We start from the raw sequence: 9,401 nt of genomic DNA on the forward strand, positions 1-9,401 counted from the left end.
GAAATGTCCTTGAGAAATTGAAATCCAGCCACTGTGTACATTTCAAGTGCCCCAAACCGCTAGATTGAAGATGTGGCTGATTCACCATCTCTAATGACCTCCCAAACCTAGGAAAAGGACAGATCAGGGTAGATTTTTTCTAGGCTCCCCTGGACTCAAGGGAAACCATAGCAGCTCTGCTAAATGAAAAATAATATAATGCAGGTCCCAGTCCTCCATTCATGATCATTTAGCCAGGTGTGATGCTGTCAATAGCAGTGGCTATGTATTACTTTAATACAGGTGTAATTTAGCAAAGGGTCATGTCTGCTTTTTTCCCTAAAGAGCCCTCACAAAAAGCAATCTGTCAGACCTTCCTATTCAGATCATTCCCAAGTTATGTTCTGCAATACAGTCATAGAGAAAAATGTAGAGTGCTTTCAGTTTAAAGTGAGATGATAAAAGAATACATGATAGCCAGCAAGAAATTTCAAGGGGGGAGAGCAGTCCTTCCAACTCCTCTTGGGGTCTGACATTACAACTCCTCAGTCAAGTAACCTAATAACTTACTTCATTCATTCCTTTTAGTGGGAAGTAGACCCAAGTCCTAACTATTGCAGATCTCATGCCTGGCTTGGGGTCTCAGTTTTACTAGCTCTAATGAGTAGGTGTTTGCCATCTGAGAAGCTCATTTTTAGTGGAAGGGCAGCTAATGGGCATAGGTGACCTTCTGAACAAGTGTCTCAGTCTGCTGCAGAACGCAGACATCTGTGTACAAGTGGGTTTCTTTGCAGGGCACCTGCTCACAGCTTTTGGTGCCGCCAGGAAATTTTCAGGGACCTTAACATGTTTTTCAGGTTCTGCACAACACGTTGCACAAAGCCATGAGCTCTTTTCTGCATCCTACTCTGCGACAAGCAAACCATTTGATCCATACCCTTTCAGAGCCACCAGAAGGCTCCTATTAGCTTGGCTGAGTTTGAGTTAGGCCTAGAGGCAATTTCCTGAAGAATCAGCTATTTCTTGCCAGGGCCCAGCACATAAGGAGGTGAGGTAAACATTTGAGCTTGTAGGACTGAAGATGTACAAAGGGTAGAGGGATGTCCATACCACTTACTGCCAGGCATCTTTGAGGAATTCCTCTCTTTTGCCCCACTGGAAGTGAAGGCAGCCAAGGACTCCCACCTCTCCAGCACAGACAGATGAATTAGTGCTTAGATTTGTGCCACTGGTAATATTCACACACAGTTTGACAGGTTTGGAAATGAGAAGAATAAAATTCAACCCTGCCCAGTTTTGGCAGAGTGGCAGGGGGATACTCACCCTGTCCAGATTAACAGAGCTCTGAGCACATCAGGACATCCAGGCTATGTACAACCCATGGCAGGCAAAATTAGTGGGTGGTGCACAATATTAATTCTGCTCCTTATCCATGTGCACCAGGATGCTGTCTTTAATTAAATTAACATAAGCTCTCTCTTTGACATTCTGATTTAATATTATAGGCTTGGGGGTTTATCCCATTAAATGTGCAAAATGTGAATGCATCTCAGACTCATTTTTTCATTTGTTTCTCTGTACCCACAGTTTCAATTGTCTTAATGATCTAGTTTGTCTTTGCCAGCTGGGACGTATGCAGTGTTTGGTTCTTAAAAGGGGAGAACAAATCACTACAGTGGCTCCTCTACTGCAGGGCTGGGGGGAGCATCCCACTGAGATGGACAGCATGATGGCTGTCATCTTCCCAAAAGTCACCCTGAGCCTGGGGGACCATGCTAACTGAAGAGCAATTTATGCTGGGCTCCAATTCAATCCCTGCCCCATTCACCAGGGCAGAGCTTGTGTGGGTCCTTTGACCATTCCTGAGCAGATGAGGAGGGCTCTCTGGAAAGGCTGTTCTCCCTGGGCTGTTTTCTCTCTTTTAATAGCACTTTTCGTGTTGTCAAGTGGTGTGAAAATGTCATGGAGAGCCTTATTCAATACACAATGTACAGAGCAGGGATAGGTCATGCTGTCTCACTCATAGAGGGAGACTCCCTTGCACATGAAGTCTCCAGGTGACACTGACCTGTTTTGTTAAGACCTCATGTCCAGTTCCCTGCCCACCATAACCATGGGTCTCCTTCCTGGCCAGCTTTCTGCCACCAGGCAGCTGAGTCCCAGCCCCAAACCCAACCCAAACCCTTCATCAGTACCAGCACTTTCAGTGCAAACGGTGCTCGCTCTCCCTACACAAAAGGCTTGCTGCAAGGTAGTGAATACAAGGATTTTCCCCACTTGTTCTTTTTTCTGCCTGCTTGTCAGAAGCCAAGGAACCAGACTACAGTTTTGCAACACGTGGTCTATGTGCTTCCATCCAGTCTTCGCATTTGCATGTTCCTGCCTGAATTAATCACTTAAATTAATGCTTGCTGATTTTCTCACGTCAATAAATGCACTGAATGCAAAACAATATCATCCTTACAGTGACTATTTCTAGCTCTACAGCTACAGATTAAAACAAAATTTGCTGATGTTTCAGAACCAGCAAAATCAGGCATCTGCAGTACAACTCTGATGCTAAGCAGACTGTTACTAATGATGGGATGGCTTGTATTAAACATTACATGGTTATTAAAAATACTTTTAAATGCTTGACCACAGCAGCATAAAGCTCACTTGCTTTGCTCTTTAAAGGTAATGGGAACCTGCTGTACTGCAGGGTCATTACCAGGTTGGTTGTGCTGCTGGTGCTTTTCTGGCACCATTGAGTGTCTTCTCTTGATTCAGCATCTAGATTTTTTCTGGATTTTTACAATTCTTCCACCTTAATCTGGGAACCCATCTTCTTCTCCTCTTGCTGTAGGTCTAACTGGGCCCAGATACTTCAGCCTACAGAGAGAGGGCAGGAGACAGCAGGCCAGGTTGATGAGAGTAGGGGTAATCCTGCACAAAACCATTCCCTGGGGACAGCCCCACTCTGACAGTGCCACATCTCCTGCTGGAGCATTGGCTTGGACTGATCTCCATCTCTGTCTATACCATGGTCAGTGAGCTGGCCAGGCACCGTGCAGTCCTCTCTGAGCCAGAAGCAGAGTATGCTGTGCTGACAGTGACTAAAATGAGACCCATGTGATTTTATAGCTTGGTCTGGTAGGGTTCAAGGATTATTTCTACTAAGAGATGACAGTTAGAGCAACATCAGCTGCCATGCACGAGTCCTGTCACCCACCCTCGGCTCAGGGCCCAGGCATGCAGGGTCACTCACAGAACCCAAATCTGGTTAAGAGAAGATAACCAGTGCTCTGAGAGCAAGAGGCAGCACACAAAACACTGTCTCTGTTGACATTTAGCCATTAAAAACCCACCAAGCTGCCTTGTAGCTACACTGAGGCTTTAACATAAAGTGGGTTTGCAACTTTTGGCAGAAAGACCCTGCAAGGAGGAGTGAGGGAGGGGGGTATCTCTGTCAGGCTGCTCCCTTTAGCAAAACCAACAGTGCTTTCAGGGGAGCATTTTGTAGGAGAGGTTATGTTTTAGCCTGGGCTTCACAGGAAGTGGCTATCCCAAAACAAGGGCAGTCCGGCCTACTGCTTCCTGCCCAGTGCTGGGGCTCCCATTTCTCTCCACCAACCTCAAATCAAACAGCATGGACCAGAACACACACCTCATGCGTCTTCGCTGCTGCTCATGTTTCTCAGAAACTGCACGACCACAGAGTCAGGAATTTTTTTTAGCAAAATGTTTGACTGCAGTTTTGGTTTAGGGTTTCAGCCAGGTTTCGTCAGGTTTATGCCCAAAAATATTCTAATGCCCTTTCAAAACTTGTCAGAATGCCTTATTCAACCATTCCTAAATGGAAAATTTGCAAATACTTTTTTTTCTTAAGAAATTAATCCAATTGGCTATGTTTAATTAGAGTTGTCAGTATATACACATCTTCTGAAAATGAAATGTTTGATGGATGTCATTTTTTCATCCCAATATTTTCCCAGGCTTCTTGCTAGCAAAACTGTTCATGGCTTTATCATCTCATCCCGGAGAAGAATTACCCTACAAAATATTTTCAAAAAGCAGAAAAAAAAAATATTCCCTGTTTTTCCCTCGTTTTGACCAACTCTGAAATTGCAGCGATCGCAGAAGCACTGTGCTCGCATGCCTCTCACAGGAGCTCAGGCTCCTGAAAGAGCAAGGGAATGCTAACTCCAGGGTTGACTTTACTTAATTAAACTGAAGGAATATTTTTGCAAATGACAAGGATTCTTCCCAGACCCCACCCTGATCAAGCTGTGCGTCGAAACATGCAATTTGGTGATCCTTTTTTTTTTTTTTTTATAGCAAAATTACTGTCAGGCTTTGTGACCCAGCAGGAAGACAGGCTATTAACGAGTCAGATATTTATAGTGCGGATGTCAATAATTCGGACTATTTAATCACCGCTTACTTTGATTTGTCCACAGCTCAGGCAAAGGAGCAGGCTGTGCCAAGGGCAATGGAAGTGCACGGAGCTGGTCTCAGGTCTGGGATCTGGCTGTGGGTCACTGGAGCAAGCATCCATGCCAAATTTCCTATATGCATGTGTCCCAGCCTCCATGTTAGGCAATTGAGTCAAGTACTTAATAAGCCTTATAATTAGATAATTACCTAACGGTGAGTTTCTGATGATCCATCCCAGCACAGATGCTAGTCTAAAAGGTGCTCAGGGGCGGATCTCTACGGCACACCTCCCAGCACAGCTGTTCAATGACAAAATGGCCCCCAGATGTTTTTGCAGGACCCAGGTGCCTTCCAGCTGTGCCCTGCTGCTGTAATGGGAGGAGACAACGTGTTCAGGCTCCCACAGCTCACAGCACAGCCCTGCACCCCTAAGGTCCTTCTGGGGACTTCTCCCCACCTGCAGCACACAAAGAACTCCTGGATTACAAAAGCAGGGCAGAAATACAGTGGTATTTTGCCAAAATCCTCTTCTAGCCTTCAGCAATCTGCAGTTTAACAGTCTAGAGGGATTTTTTTTTCCCCCGGATTTGCCCTTCAGCTAGTTTTTGAATCTCTTTAAGCAGCCAGCACCCACAACCGCAGCAGAGGTCAGCTCTGCCTTGTGGGAAGCCCTCAAGACCTTCCCCTCTTTTGAGCATCCACCTGGAAAACATCATTAAGCATCTCCAATTTCTTGCATAAGCAGCACATAATGGACCCAACCTCTAATCAAGCCATGCTGGGTTATCCATCCTCCAGCCACGGCTGGATCCTGTACATCTGCTAATGCTCAGCAATGTGTGGTCTTAAAGGAGCTGTGGGTGGGGATGGGAAAGATTTGCTTTTTTTTGACTAATGGCACGATGTATATTTTGCTTGCAAAAGGCCTCTCAGATATGAAGTTTCACAAATCTTATGGAAAGGTCTTTTCTGAGTGCCCAGAGATGGTGCACAAACTAATCCTGTAGCACTGAGATGATAAAAGCACACCCTGAAGAAATGAATAATTGAGGGCCAGCCCTAAATATTAATAGCATACAAGGGGGAGAAGACACTTTCCTCAACTTTGCACTTACCAAGCTGCCTGTTTGGATTTGAGCAGAGATATTCTCACAACCGCTCCAAGCTCCTTAAAGCCCCTCCTAGAAGTCTTTGGAGCTCCAAGCTAATGCTACCTTCGCCTGAAATCCCCCAGCTCATTTTCTATTCAAACCTCAAGAGGAACACAGCAGTGTTTATCAGAAGACGTGATCCAAATGCAAATGGACACGGAGGACTCTTGCTGAGTCCCCTGTCACACACACAGCAGCATCTGCATGGGAGAGAAGATGCACAGAGCCAAGGGACTGGGTGCAGTGAGCTGGGACGCCTGGCCAGGGCTGCTTGACACAAATGCTGGGGTGGCAGAAGGGTTACTGAAGGCCCCAGTAGACCCCCTCCAGCTGGCTAATGCTCATTTTGGGAGTGTTTTACAACATGCTGCCCCAGCAGGGAACATATCCCAGCCTGATTTTTAGGCAAGAACAGACCAAGGCATCTCTGTGAGTTGCAGAGGCAGGGACAGGCTTCGTGCTCACCCCCATACACTGCCCCAGAGATGCTGCAAGAAAGAGCACGTAGCTGAGTGCCCACACAGGAGCACGCCTTCAGCTTCCGCAGGCTGTGATGCCAGAGCTAGAGCAAGCCACTGACAGGTACCTGACAAATGATGAAGGATGCGATTGGATTTTTTTTTTCTTCAAACTAATCTGAGAGTGGAAGTGGGGCTCTGCAGACAGTGCATTGCGGGCACGAGGCAACAAAACTCCCCTGCAGCCCCAGGCCAGTACAAAAATAAGCAATGTATTAATTTAAAAGAGAGAGACAGAGAAAGAAATATTCTCTATTCTTTCGTATGACTTAGGCTGCTCTCTGCTGGCTTTGTGTGCTCTGCACATGTTTGTGGTCAGGATCACCAGCAGCATTACCAACAGTAACATTCACCCCCAGACCAAGACCTGGGAGGGGAGACACAGGGTCCCCTCCTTATCTGCCACTGGTTTCGTAGAGGAATTTAGACCTCTGTCTTTATAGTTTTCTGACCTAAGTTTCTGCACCCTGTTATCATCTTTCATTCCCTGTTTTACACCTTGTTAACCCAAATGGCCTGGTGTGAAGTTCCGACTGATTTCTAGGTTATCCCAGTAAAATCTGGAAAGGGCCTTAATGAGACAACACTCCCAATGTTAGGGGGCTAAAATACCCAAATAAAAGAACTTTCCTCTACACTTACTTGTGTTAAAGCATCTCTGTGAGGCTCCGTGACTTCTAGACCTGACTTCTTTGCTGGCAGCAGTAGCAGCACCACTGCTGAGGAAACACAGGGTTGGGGGCAAAGTCCTTTTGAACAGCAGGCCACATTTGGCTTGGTCAGCCTCAGGAAGCAGAGAAACAGTCATTTGCAGCCAACACTGTTTTTGGGGATGGTTTTGAACTTTTTAGTGATGGGGGTGTGCCAGGTGCTGAGGAGCACTGCCCCAAGGGAACCCTGTGGGAGCTGCAGCCAGCCCAGCCCCAGCCAGGTGCACCAAATTTCAATGAACTGAGCCCAAACATGCCTAATGTTTTGCAGGTGTTTGACCATTTACAGCAGATCAGCTTCAGCTTTTGAGGACTCAGTGGGGATTTGCTCAGCCTCCATTTCCCTGCGTCAGCAAGCAGAAATGGTCTCAGCACTGGAGAAGTGATTCAAGTCCCTGTCCTCCAGTCAAGCCTACCACAAAGGGCTGTGGCTGGAGAGCTGTCACTTCCCCAGCTGACATGACAGCAACACACCCTCACAGAGGCCCCGCCAGCCTCCAGCCAGCAAAACGTGATGGTTAAAGCCCACCTCTGAGCATGGTTTTGCTGATGGCTCATCTCACAAGTTCCTCCTGGAGGAAGGACAAGAAGGAGCTTGTGGGCAGCGATCGAGGTACAGCTGCTCTTCAGCAGCTCATTTGGAAGCCCAGCCAAGGAGAAAGAGCAATTTGAGTAAATGAACAAATAGGTCTAAAATGGCCTCAAATAGCTTTTGGCTGTAAATTAGGAGACACCTAACAGAGCAATGTTCTTGAGTCACTTTGTACAAGGCACAAGCAGAGGAGAGAGCCCCCCATGCCTGCTGTTTACAACGGAGCCAGGTGAGCTCATGAAGGAGCTGCCCCAAATCCCTTCCTCCTCATGGAGCAATGCAGAGAAACCTTAAGAAACAAGTTTTTTTTATGGGGTCAGGCAGCATTATGTTCCTGTTTCTTTCCTATGCTAATCCTTATCAGACGGCTGATGCTTCACTGCGTCGCAGAAGCAACCATGTCCATAGGCATCCGCCACATCCCAAATTTAGAACACTTTTTAACAAGCTAGGAGAAGCAAAATAAACAGCACTTGATCTGCGAAGCTTCCCATTCTTGACAGCGTCCCCAGAGGTGGTGGAAAGCCGAGGAGATAGCTCCTTTCTTTAATTGGTACATTAAAATTCTTCCAAGCCGCTACACAACTGTTAATAGGCAACTTAATTAAGTACTAACCCAGTTCATATTTCCACCCTCCAGAGGCTCTTGTTTCTTTTTTTTTTTCTTTTTTTCTTATTACAGCCAAAGCCATAGGGAGTTTTGTCCTTATCATGTAAAACAAGCTGAGGGCACTGACACCAGACAATTTATTTAACTCCTGATCTCAAGACACCTCTGCCAGATGCCCAGGCCAGCACTTTCTTCCCTAAAAAGAAGACTTGGAGAAATGATCTGTCTCCTTTTGCCACTCTACAGCAAGGGGTCCTGCTGTCCCCGTTTGAGCAGAAAACCTTCAAAGCAGATTAATTACTTCCCACAAGGCAGAAAAAAAAAAAAAAAAAAAAAAAAAAAAAAAAAAAAAAGGAGCAGACCCAGGACTCTGGGAACAAGGTGCAAATTGCTACAAGTCAGCAAAAATAAATGGCGAAAATCCTCAGCAGCAGCAGCAGTCGATTCACCCCTGCTGGGTGCCAAAAGGAGCCGCTGCCAGGCAGTGACAGCTCCTCTCCAGACATCGGGTGTGAGCACACAGGCATGTTTTAGGCAGTCGTGTGACGTGTTTTAGGCAGTTGTGTGACTGAGGAGCCTCCTGCAGCCTCCCAAGAGCACCTCTCAAATGCAGAGAAGGGGCAAAGGAAAGAAGGTGCCATCTCCTGGTCCTGAGAGCATCAATACCTGGCTGCTTCAACCACCTGGCTCTTGTTGCTGTCTGCTGAAGGGATCACAGGAGGGAGGCCCAACATCATTGTAGGGCAACTAATTCCCTGCGTGCAGCTTAAATGTCAGGCAGGTTTGATGGGGCTGCCAAGGAGGTCCTCAGCAATGGTGTTCTCAGTTTTCCTCTTCTTTCTAAGGCCGGGCTGGGGTAAATCAAAACCTGCTTCAACAGCTGCCATGTAAAGTGATGGGTTTAATAGTCATGTGAACAAATAGTGGGGTTTCCATTACAGGTGAGATATGAGCCATTAAAAAAAAAAAAAAAAAAAAAAAAAAGAAAAGAAAGAAAATGGGATTTCACTGCTGCCAGGCACACTTATGGTAATACGCACAGACAGAGGAAGGAGATGTGACTGCAGAGAAGCCAACCAGTGTGCCAGGTTAGGGAGTGAAGGAGCATTTGGTGCTGGAGATGAATGAATATGAATCCTTCTGCTCAAGGAGAAATGGTCTGTTTGTCTCAGGAGCCTTGTACACCAGCAGACACATTGCCAATGCGTACGTCATGATTCGTGATTGAATGGTGAAGCTGATGGGGATTTTCCTCCCTGAAAAATAGGGTCTGTCTCCTGCTGTACCATTTTTATTCCAAGGGAAACAAAGGGTTTGATAGCCCCTAAACACAGTTGTAGTGCTAGAAATCTCCAGCTATACTAACGTTACCAAACAGCTGGGCAAGGGACAGTGAGGGAAGTGCTCTGGCAACACAAGTCAGGG

The 9,401-nt window shown here is 46.4% G+C and overlaps 1 long non-coding RNA gene across 1 annotated transcript in view; it reads right to left on the bottom strand.

Moving 5' to 3' along the window:
• Positions 1-6,876, bottom strand: part of LOC311440103 — a 45,105-nt gene extending 38,229 nt beyond the window's left edge. Inside the window, exon 1 of the long non-coding RNA XR_014695212.1 lies at positions 6,707-6,876. This is a non-coding gene — a long non-coding RNA (uncharacterized lncRNA). The remainder of the gene's footprint in view (positions 1-6,706) is intronic.
• Positions 6,877-9,401: the final 2,525 nt, after the last annotated feature.

Source organism: Aythya ferina (assembly GCF_964211825.1).
Source record: "Aythya ferina genome assembly, chromosome: 7".
Lineage (NCBI taxonomy): Eukaryota > Metazoa > Chordata > Aves > Anseriformes > Anatidae > Aythya > Aythya ferina.